The following is a 12,072-nucleotide window of genomic DNA, read 5'->3' as shown; positions in this document are numbered from 1 at the left end:
AGGAGAAACTGTACCTGGCGCAGTTCATGAAGGGGGAAAAGGAAAACCACAGTGCCTTCTTTGTACTGTATCCCCACCTCACTCCCATGTGATTACCTCAGAAGCCATATCCCAAACTCCCTGTGTGTCATTTCATCTAAGTCTGGGAAGTGAGAGGTGACTCAGGGTACTCGGGATTGGCACATGAGGCTTACAGATATGCAGGTCTGGGGCTACATGCTTTTAGTGTTGTTGTGAGGATTTGAGGCATATATAAAGTGTATGGATAAAACATGCAAAAAATAAGACTTCCAATCTGGAAAAGACAGGAGAGTGAGAGTACCTTATCACTGGCAACAAAACAAGTCCCTGGTAGCACTGTCACTGAGCTACCACCTTTCAAAGTGCTTTCCCTACTCCAAAAGTACCCCACAACAGTACTATTTTTCTTGTTTTTATTTACTTATTTAATTCCGTGTTATATTACTTCCAGGTAAACAATATAGTAATTCAACACTTCTGTATATCATACTGTGCTCATCAAAACCGTACTCCTTAATCACCATCACCTCAGGTAATCATCAGTTTGTTCTATATAATTATGAGTCTGTTTCTTGATTTCTCTCTTATTTTTTCCTTTGCTTCTTTGATTTGTTTCTTAAAGTCCACATTTAAATGAAATCATATGTTATTTATCTTTATTTTGTAGAGCATCATACTTTCCAGCCCCAATCATGTCATTGCAAATACTAAGATTTCATTCTTACTTTATGGCTGAATAATATTCCATTGTGTGTGTGTGTGTGTGTGTGTGATATATCACACTTTCTTTATCCATTCATCTAACAATGGAAAACTGCGCTGCTTCCATACCTTGGCTATTGTAAATATGGCTGCTATAAACATAGGGGTGCATGTACCCCTCTGAATTAGTGTTCTGTATTCTTAGGAGTATTTGGAATATTCCTAGCTCAGGAATATGTTTCCTAGACCATAAAGTAGTTTTCTTTTTAGCCTTTTTAAGGAAACTCCATACTATTTTCCACAGTGACTGTTTTTAACACTCCCACCAACACTGAACATGTGTTCCTTTTTCTCTGCATCTTCACCAACACCTGTTGTTTCTTCTCTTGTTGATTTTCACCATTCTGACAGGGGTAGTTTGTATTTTTTAGTTTGTATTACTGTAGATTTGTTTTTTGTTTTGTTTTGTCTTTGTTTTTAAGTAGACTCCACACTCCAGCGTGGAGCACAACCTGGAACTCAAACTCAGGATCCTGACAGTGAAACCTGAACTTAGATCAATGGACCAAGCCGCCCAGGTGCCCCTGACTGTAGTTTTGATTTGCATTTCCCTGATGATAAGTGACGTTGAGCATCTTTTCATGTGTCTGTTGACCATCTGTATGACTTCTCTGGGGAAATGTCTGTTCATGGCTTCTGCTTAAAGGTTTTTTTTTTTTTTAAGATTTATTTATTTAGCTGACAGAGAGAGACCATGAGGAGGGGGAGGGATAGAGCGAGAAAGAGAGGATCTCTGCTGAGTGTGAACCACCGCCCTCCCCCTGAGCTCAGGGTTCAATCTCATCACCTGAGATCATGACCAGGGCTGAAACCAAGAATCAGACACTCAACCAGCTGAGCCACCAAGGCACCCCAGCCCATTTTTTAACAGGATTTTTTGGTTTTTGGGCACTGAGTTGTAGAAGTTCTTCATATATTTTGGATACTAACCCTTTATTGGATATGTCTTTTGCAATTTCTTCTCCCATTCTGTAGGTTACCTTTTAGTTTTGTTAATTGCTTCCTTCACTGTGAATATTTTTATTTTGATGTAATACCAATAATTTATTTTTGCTTCTTTTTCCCTTACCTCAGGAAACATATCTAGAAAGAAGTTGCTATGGCTGGTGTCAGAGGTTACTGCCTATATTCTCTTCTAGGATTTCTATGGTTTCAGGTCTCACATATAAGTCTTCAATCCATTTTGATTTTTTTTTTTTTTTGCATATGGTATAAGAAGTGGTCCAGTTTCATTCTTTAGCATGTTGCAATCCAGTTTTCCCAACATCATTGGTTGAAGAGACTGTCTATTTCCCACTGGATATTTTTTCTTGCTTTGTTGAATATTAATTGGCCAGATAGTTGTGGGTTCATTTCTGGATTTTCTACTCTATTCCACTGATCTCTATATCTATTCTTATGCTGATACCATACTGTTTTGAGCACTACAGCTTTGTAATAAAACTTGAAGTCCAGAATTGTGATGCCTCCAGCTGTGCTTTTCTTTTTCAAAGATGCTTTGGCTATTTGGGGCCTTTTGTGGTTCCATACAAATTTTTGGATTCTTTCTTCTAGATCTGTGAAAAATGCTTTTGGTATTTTCATAAGGAATGTGTTAAATGCATACATTGTTTTGGATAGCATAGATATTTTCACGATATTTATTCCTCCAATGGAGGAGAATGGGATGTCTTTCCATTTCTTTATAGAGTCTTCAATTTCTTTCAGCAGTGTTCTGTAGTTTTCAGAGTACAGGTCTTTTGCTTTTTTGGTTAAGTTTATTCCTAGGTATCTTATTGTTTTTGCTGCAATTGTAAATGGGATTGATTTTTTATTTTCTCTTTCTGCTGCTTCATTATTGGTGTATAGAAATGCAACAGATTTCTGTACATCGATTTTGTGTCTTGTGGCTTTACTGAATTCATGTATCAGTTCTAGTAATTATTTGGGGGAGTCTTTTGGGTTTTCTACATATAGTATCATGGCATTTGCAAATAGTTAAAATTTTGACTTCTTCCTTGGATGGAGTATGTATTTTATTTCTTTGTGTTGTCTGACTGCTGTAGCTAGGATTTCCATTACTATGTTAAGTAACAGTGGTGAGAGTGAACATCTCTGTCCTGTTCCTGATCATAGAGGGAAGGCTCTCAGTTCTCCCCACTAAGGATGATATTAGCTGTGTATTTTTTGTATGTGGCCTTTATTGTGTTGAGGTCTATTACCTCTAAATCTACTTTGTTGAGGGTTTTTCTCATGAATGGATGTTGTACTTTGTCAAATTTTCTGCATCTCTTGAAATGTTCTTATGATTCTTATCCTTTTTTATTAATGTGGTTGATTGATTAGCAAATATTGAATCATGCTTGCAACACAGGAAGAAATAAATTCCACCTGATCATAATTAAAGATTCTTTTAATGTACTATTGGTTTTCTTTGCTAGTATTTTATTGAGAATTTCTGCATACATGTTCATCAGGGATATTGTCCTGTAGTTCTCTTTATTAGTGGAGTCTTTATATGGTTTTGGTATCATGGAAATGCTGCCCTCATAGAATGAGTTTGGAAATTTTCCTTCCTCTTCTATTTTTTGGAATAGTTTGAGAAGAATAGGTATTAATTTTACTTTAAATGTTTGGCAGAATTTCCCTGTGAAGCCATCTAGCCCAGGACCTTTGTTTGTTGGTAATTTTTTTTTTTTAAATTTCTGTGTCAATTTCTTTTCTGGTTATTGGTCTATTCAAGTTTTCTATTTCTTCTTGTTTCAGTTGATACTTTACATGTGTCTAGGGATTTATCTATTTTTTCTGGTTGTCTAAACTATTAGCATATAGTCTTTCATAATATACTTATAATTGTTTGTATTTCTGTGGTGTTGGTTGTTATTTCTCTGCTCTCATTACTGATTTTATTTATTTGGGTCCTTTCTCATTTCTTTTTGATAAGTTTAGCCAGAAGTTTATCAATTTTATAAATTTTTTCAAAGAGCCAGATCCTCATTTCATTGATCTGTTCTATTGTTTTTTTTTTAGTTTCCATATCATTTATTTCTGTTCTAATCTTCATTATGGTCTTCCTTCTCCTAGCGTTAGGCTTTTTTCATTGTTCTTTTTCTGGTTCCTTTAGGTGTAAGATTAGGTTGTTTATTTGAGATTTTTCTGGCTTCTTGAGGTAGACCTGTATTGCAATAAGTTGACCTCTTGGAATCATTTTTGCTTCATCCCAAAGATTTGGGACCATTGAGCATTCATTTTCAGTCCTTTCCATGTACTGTTTTTTATTTCTCCTTAGATTTTCTGGTTGACCCATTCATTCTTTGGTAGCATGTTGTGTAACCTCCACATAGTTGTGGTCTTTCCAGATTTTTTTCTTGTGGTTGACTTCAAATTTCATAGCATTATAGTCAGAAAAGATGTATGGTATGACCTCAATCATTTTTTATTTGCTGAGTCCTGATTTGTGACCTAATATGTGATCTATTCTGGAGAATATTCCATTTGCACTTTAAAAGAATGTATATTCTGCTGTCTTAAGATGGAATATTCTGAATATATCTGTTAAGTTCTTCTGGTCCAGTGTGTCATTCAAAGCTATTGTTTCCTCATTGATTTTTCTGTTTAGATGATCTGTTCATTGATGTTACTGGGTGTTAGAGTCCCCTACTATTATTGTATTATTTTCAGTGAGTCTTTATGTTTGTTATTGATTTTTTAATATATTTGGGTGCTCCCATGTTGGGTGCATAAATATTTATAATTGTTTTATCTTCTTGTAGGATTGTCCCCTTTATTATGATATAGTGACCCTCTTCACTTCTTGCTACAGTCTTCATTTATAAAGTCCATTTTGTCTTAAGTACTGCTATTCCATCTTTATTTTGACATCCATTTGCATGACAAATATTTCTCCAAGCCTTCACTTTCAATCACCAGGTATATTTAAGTCTAAAATGAGTCTCCTATAGATAGCATATAGATGGGTCCTGTTTTTTCATCCATTCTGACACCCCATGTCTTTTGATTGGAGCACTTAGTCTATTTATAGTCAGTAATTATTGACAGATATGTATTTATTGGCATTTAATTATTTGATTTATGGTTGTTTCTGAAGATTTTCTCTCATCCTTCATTACTTTTATTTCTTTCATGTTTTGCTGATCTTTCTTACTGATATATTTGGATATCCTACTCTGTACTCTATGCAGAGTTATTGGTGTTTTTTGATATACAGTTACCATTGGGTTTGTATATAACCTTTTCTCCAAAATGCAGTCTGTATTAAGTTGATGGCTGTTAGAGTTTGAACCCATTCTTCTCTCCTCTTTTCCCTACATTTTATGTATATATTATTATATTTTGAATCTTTTTTTGTGAGTTCCTTGACTGCTTTCTTACAGAAATATTGTGCAAACTGTCATTGGTAATTTGCTTCTCCACACCAGCTGCTGTCTCTTTAAAGGCAGTGACCCAGCTATCATTCACCCCCCTGACTAGCTCATGGCTGAGTCAATAGACTTTTAACACTCCAGGTGCCAAGCACCACTGGTTTTATAAACTAAGGAATTTAGACCCTCTGGTTTTTAAAGTCAAACATGAGGATTAGTCTTCCCCAAGTGAACTCTCTGGTGTCTCTGTCCTCTCTGTGCACACAGCTCCCTCCCTCTTGTGGGCAGCCTCCCTCTGCCTTTCTGACCTTCCTAACCTTTACATTGCAGCTTCTTCTTTATATTTAGTTGTGGAGTTTGTTCTGCCAGACTTCAGATCGCTCTCCATTTGTTGACTTAGCCGTGGACCCACGTGAGATGGGGTGAATTCAGGTTCTTCCATCTCTATGATCTTCCCAAGCTCCCATTCAAATACCATTTTAAATCATTAATGATGGCTGAGAAGTCCCAAGATCCATAGACAATAAGCTGGAAACTGAGAAGAGCTAATGGTATAATTTCAAGTTAGAGTCTGAAGGCCTGAATACAAAAGTGTCAGTGCTATAAGTTCTAGTAGATAGTATACAGGTTTGAGACCTAAGAAGAGTCAGCATAAAAGCCAGAAAAACCCCAGAAGCATTAGTGATTCTGTCTATTTCTAACTTCATATGTCTTAGCATGTGTCAAGGCTTTCTTCATCCAACCCTCTCTTTTTTTTTTTTTAATTTTATTTATTTATTTGACAGAGAGAGATGGCAAGTAGGCAGAGATGCAGGCAGAAGGAGAGGAGGAAGCAGGCTCCCCAGCAGAAAGCCCGATGTGGGGCTCAATCCCAGTACCCTGGGATCATGACCTGAGCCAAAGGCAGAGGCTTTAACCCACTGAGCCACCCAGGTGCCCCCATCCAACCCTCTCTTAACATCATCTTGATGTGTCTCATAGCATCTTTGCTCAGGTTGGTAAATCACTCCAGCTGTGATGACTGCCTAGGTATAATCAATTCTCAGATAGCATCATAAAAGACTCTTCTCTGCTGAATATTAGGAATGGGGTCAGTAAAAGGAATCAGTAATGTCATGACCCTGGAGTCTTAACAACCTGGGGTAAGATTACAATAGGCCACTTCATATTCTTCTGCACTACACTAAAATATGCTCAGCCTGCAACACAGGGACCAATGGGGAGCATCATGTATCAGGCCCCAGAAAAGGATATGGCAGTATCTTAATCTAAGATAGGGACAGACACCTACCCAAGGCAGCTTTCATGTTTCTTTAAAACTGAAATTGCCTAACTGAGCTTCTGGCTCTATAGCTACCTTATTAAGATACCAATTCTCTAAGCCTCTGTCCACAGAAGACTGAAGCTACTTTGTTTCCTATTTCCTCCAGGAGACCATTCAGAATATTTGCAAACTGGCTCCTCCCCAATCAGAAGAGTAGTGCCAGACTTGGAGCTACATAGGGGCTAATAAAATGTTCCCAGTCACAGAGTGGAAGGCTCTCACACCTCTTTTCAATTTATACACCACTTGATTTTTCTGTCAATTTCCAGTGTCCCTTCCCTCTCCAAGAAATATTTGGCCCCAATTCATATAAGGAAAATTCTTTAAATAAAGAATCAAGTTACTATTCATCACCTATTAGCTTGGTGAGAACTATGAATAGGTCCAACAAGAAAGGGCATATTAAAAAACAAAAACAAAAACAAACAAAAAAAACCTCTGTGAATCCAGTCAGATACACCTATAAATGGATTTTAAAAATTATTATTCTTTATCAGATAATTGTTTCTTATTTGTTGAACCTTTGTTCTAAAATGACTATTCTCAATTCACTAGTACAGTTAATTCAATGTCACTACTATTTACAAATAGTCCTTCATAAATTGCAAGGGCTGACCTCTAAAATCTAAGTACACTCCCCGACCCCTAAGCATAAATACAGAGCCACCTGAGGGAAGCAGCTTAGTACAGACACTGGTTATCTAACTTGCTTACACCAAGCCCCATTCCCCTGTGATCTTCCAAGACTGCCTTTCTCAATCAAGTTTGCCTCAGTTCCAAGGCAGCAGGATCCTTCCCCTGAAGATCAGAAGAAACCTCTCCTACACCATTTCTCCTGACCAGAGAGTTCTGCAGGACCTCAGTTCTGTTGGAGTTGGATGTCAGTTGGAAGCAGAGCAGAGAAACCTAGTTAAAAGTCCCCACATATAGACCAGGGACCAAACACTGTTCAGAGCAGGCAAAGGCCTCTGCATATGACTGACCTGATGGATGGAGCAGTCAAAATGCAATAGTAGAGGACAGGTAGTACACACCACAGACAGTCCCTGAATTGCCAGACCCTGGCCACTACATGACCTCTTCTTCATAAGGCCTTTACTTACAGGAGCAGGAGACATAACAGGCTTTTCTAACACAGAGAAGAAGGCAGAGAATTAGACAAAATGTCAAGATAGAGGAATTTCTCCCAAATGAAGGAACAACATAAGGCCACGACAAGAGATCTAAGTGAAGCAGATAAAAGTACATGCCTGATGGAGGTTTTAAAGCAACAATCATAAGGACAACCATTGGGCTTGAGAAAAGAATGGAAGATATCAGGGAGACCTTCACAACAGTGAAAAAGGAGTTAAAAAAGAATCAACCAGAGATGAAGAATGCAATAAATGACACTGTAGACAGGCCATATGCAATGAACAGTAGGCTGGAAAAAGAAAAGGAATGGGAGAGTCAAGATGGCAGAGGAGTAGCAGACTGAGATGACATCAGGTCGCAGGAGTTCAGCTAGATAGTTATCAAACTATTCTAAACACCTACAAACCAAACAGGAGATTGAAGAGAAGCAATTCCAGAAAGAGAAAATTGACCACTTTCTGACAGGTAGGACGTGTGGAGAAGTGAATCCAAAGCAATGGGAAGACAGACCACAGTGGGAGGAGCTGGCTCACAGCAAACAGTGGAGAAGTGGAGCACAAAATCCAAACTTTTAGAAGTCTGCTTCACTGAGGGATAGCGCTCCAGAGGCTAAACAGGGGTAGAGCCCTCGTGCGGACAGTGTAGTCTCAGGTCCCACAGGGTCACAGAAGGATTGGGAGTATCTGAGTGTAGCAGAGTTCACAGGTTTCAGAAAAGGAAACCTGACTACAGAGACAGAGCCAAGGAGTGAGCTCTCAGCTTGGGGTTACCTTAACCTGTGATCCATGGCACAGTCGGGCCACTGCTCTTTGAGCAGGGACCCCACAAGTGGCAGATCTGGGGAGACCCACCTTCCTCTGCTGGAAGAGCAGCACGGAAGGAATCTGCTGGGTTTGAAGACTCCAAACGGGGCTGTGTGCCAGAGACAGAAATGCTCAGTCACAGGCCGGGTGAGCTTGGAGCACAGCCAGAGACCAGGGAGACGGGAGTGATTGACAGCTTTTCTCTGAGGGCGCACTGAGGTGTTGGGCCCCAAGCTCTCAGCTCCCTGGGCCAGAGATTGGGAGCCTCTATTTTCATTCCCATCCTCCAGAGCTCTACGGAAAGCATTCAGGGAACAAAAGTTCCCAAGAGCAAACCCGAGCAAATTACTTAGCCTGGCCCCTGGCAAGGGTGGCACAATTCCACCTGAGGCAAAGACATTTGAGAATCACTACAACAGGCCCCTCCCTGAGAAGATCAGCAATAACACCCAGCCAAGACCAAGCTCATTGATTAAGGAAAACAGAGGAATTCCAAAGGAGAGGAAAGCAAAGCATGGGATTCTTGGCTTTCTCCCCATGATTCTTGCAAAGTTAACTAACTTATTTTATTTTATTTTTTCTTATTCTATTTTTTTAACTTTTCCTCTTTCCTCTTTTAATATTTTTAACTAGTATCTTAACAATAACTTTCCTTAAAAAAATCATTTTAAACCTTCATTATTATAATCATATTTAATCCTTCATTGTATCTAGCTTTATTTTTTGTATACATATAGTGTTTTATCTTCTAACAAATTTTGGGATACAATTTCTTCTAATAGATCAAAATATACCTTAAATCTAGCACAGGGCCTTGTTCTCATCTCCAGCCTGAGCAAATTTTCTCCATTTTCTTTTTCTTTCTTTTTCCAACCAACTTATCTTATCAATTACTTTTTTAGAATTTTTTTTTAATTTTCATCTTTACAGTCATATTCTGTCCCTTCACCATGTTCACCCTTATTTTTGTATATATAAAAGTTTTTCTTTCTTTAAAATTTTGGGAGGTAGTTTCTTCTAAGAGACCAAATACACCCAAAATCAAGTGGGTGGCTCTGTTCTATTCAAAAGTCTAATATATGAATATATCTTTTATTTATTTTAATTTTTTTAAATTTCTCTTTACCTTCTTTCTTCTCCCCCTGATTTGGAGTCTCTCTTGATTTGGTTAGCATAGATCTTTCTGGGGTCTTTGCACCCTTTTAGTATTTTATTCTTTCCTTCATATATGCTTATCTTGATAAAATGACAAGGTGGAAAAACTCACCACAAATAAAAGAACAAGAGGCAGTACTGAAGGGTAGAGGCCTAATCAATACAGACATTGGTAATATGTCAGATCTAGAGTTCAGAATGATGATTCTCAAGGTGCTAGCTGGGCTCAAAAAAGGCATGGAAGATATTAGAGAAAGCATGTCTGGAGAAATGAAAGCCCCTTCTGGAGAAATAAAAGAACTAAAATCTAACCAAGCTGAAATCAAAAAAACTATTAATGATGTACAATAAAAAATAGAGGATCTTACTGCTAGGATAAATGAGGCAGAAGAGCGAATTAGTGATATAGAAGACCAAATGATGGAGAATAAAGAAGCTGAGCAGAAGACAGACAAACAACTACTGGACCACGAGGAGAGATTATGAGAGATAAGTGACAACATTAGATGAAACATTATTAGAATAATTGAGATTCCAGAAGAAGAAGAAAGAGAGAGGGGGTCACAAGGTATATTGCAGTGAATTATAGTAGAGAATTTCCCTAAAATGGCAAAGGGAACAAGCATCAAAAACCAGGAGGCACAGAGAAACCCCCTCAAAATCAATAAAAATCTATCCATACACCATCATCTAATAGTAAAACTTACAAGTCTTAGTGACAAAGAGAAAATCCTGAAAGTGGCTTGGGACAAAAAGTTTGTAACATACAATAGCAAAAATATTAGATTGGAAGCAGACTTATCCATAGAGACCTGGCAGGCCAGAAAGAACTGGCTTGATATATTCAGAGAACTAAATGAGAAAAACATGCAGCCAAGAATACTATATCCAGCTAGGCTATCACTGAAAATAGAAGGAGAGATAAAAACCTTCCAGGACAAACAAAAACTAAAAGAATTTGTAAACATGAAACCAGCCCTACAGGAAATATTGAAAGGGGTCCTCTAATGAAAGAGAGGGCCTAAAAGTAACATAAACCAGAAAAGAACAGAGACAATATACAGTAACAGTCTCCTTACAGGCAATACAAAGGCACTAAATTCATATCTTTCAATAGTTACCCTGAATGTAAATGGGTTAAATTCCCCAATCAAAAGACACAGGATATCAGAATGGATTAAAAAAAAAATCAATGTGCTGTCTATAAGAAACTCATTTTAGACCCAAAGTTACCTCCAGATTTAAAGTGAGGGGGTAGAAAACAATTTACCATGCTAATGGACATCAAAAGAAAGCTGGGGTGGCAATCCTTATATCAAATAAATTAGATTTTAAGCCAAAGACTATAATAAGAGATGAGGAAGGACACTATATCAGACTCAAAGTGTCTGTTCAACAAAAAGATCTTACAATTTTAAATATCTATGACCCTAACATGGGAGCAGCCAAATATATAAACCAATTAATAACAAAATCAAAGAAACACATTGACAATAATACAATAATAGTAGGAGAGTTTACTCACTGAAATTTCAGTGAAGGACTCCTCACTGAAATGGACAATCATCCAGGCAAAAAATCAACAAGGAAATAAAGGCCTTAAATGACACCCTGGACCACATGGACATCACAGATATATTCAGAACATTCTATCACAAAGCAACAGGATACACATTCTTCTCTAGTGCACGTGGAACATTTTCCAGAATAGATCACATCCTAGGTCACAAATCAGGTCTCAACCAGTATCAAAAGATTGGGATCATTCCCTACATATTTTCATACCACAATGCTCTGAACCTAGAAATCAATCACAAGAGAAAATTTGGAAAGAACCCAAATACATGGAGGCTAAAGAGCATCCTACTAAAGAATGAATGGGTCAACCAGGAAATTAAAGAAGAATTGAAAAAATTCATGGAAACAAATGAAAATGAAAACACAACATTCAAAATCTGTGGGACACAACAAAGGCAGTCCTGAGAGGAAAATATATAGCAACACAAGCCTTTCTCAAGAAACAAGAAAGGTCTCAAATATACAACCTAATCCTATACCTAAAGGAGGTAGAGAAAGAACAGAAAATAAAGCCTAAACCAATCAGGAAAAGAGAAATAATAAAGATCAGAGCAGAAATCAATGAAACAGGATCCAAAAGAACAGTAGAACAGATCAACGAAACTAGCAGCTGGTTCTTTGAAAGAATTAATAAGATTGATAATCCCCTGGCCAGACTTATCAAAAAGAAAAGAGAAAGGACCCATATAAATAAAATCATGAATGAAAGAGGAGAGATCACAACCAACACCAAAGAAATACAAACAATTATAAGAATATATTATGAGCAACTATACGCCAGCAAATTTTGACAATCTGGAAGAAATGGATGCATTCCTAGAGACGTATAAACTACTACAACTGAACCACAGGAACAAATAGAAAACTTAAACAGACCCATAACCAGGAAGCAGATTGAAGCAGTCATCAAAAATCTACCAACAAACAAGCGTCC

The sequence above is a fragment of the Enhydra lutris genome, unplaced genomic scaffold (assembly GCF_002288905.1).
Source record: "Enhydra lutris kenyoni isolate GAN:26980312 unplaced genomic scaffold, ASM228890v2 scaffoldscaffold37, whole genome shotgun sequence".
Lineage (NCBI taxonomy): Eukaryota > Metazoa > Chordata > Mammalia > Carnivora > Mustelidae > Enhydra > Enhydra lutris.
Note: the sequence above shows the minus strand (reverse complement) of the source record.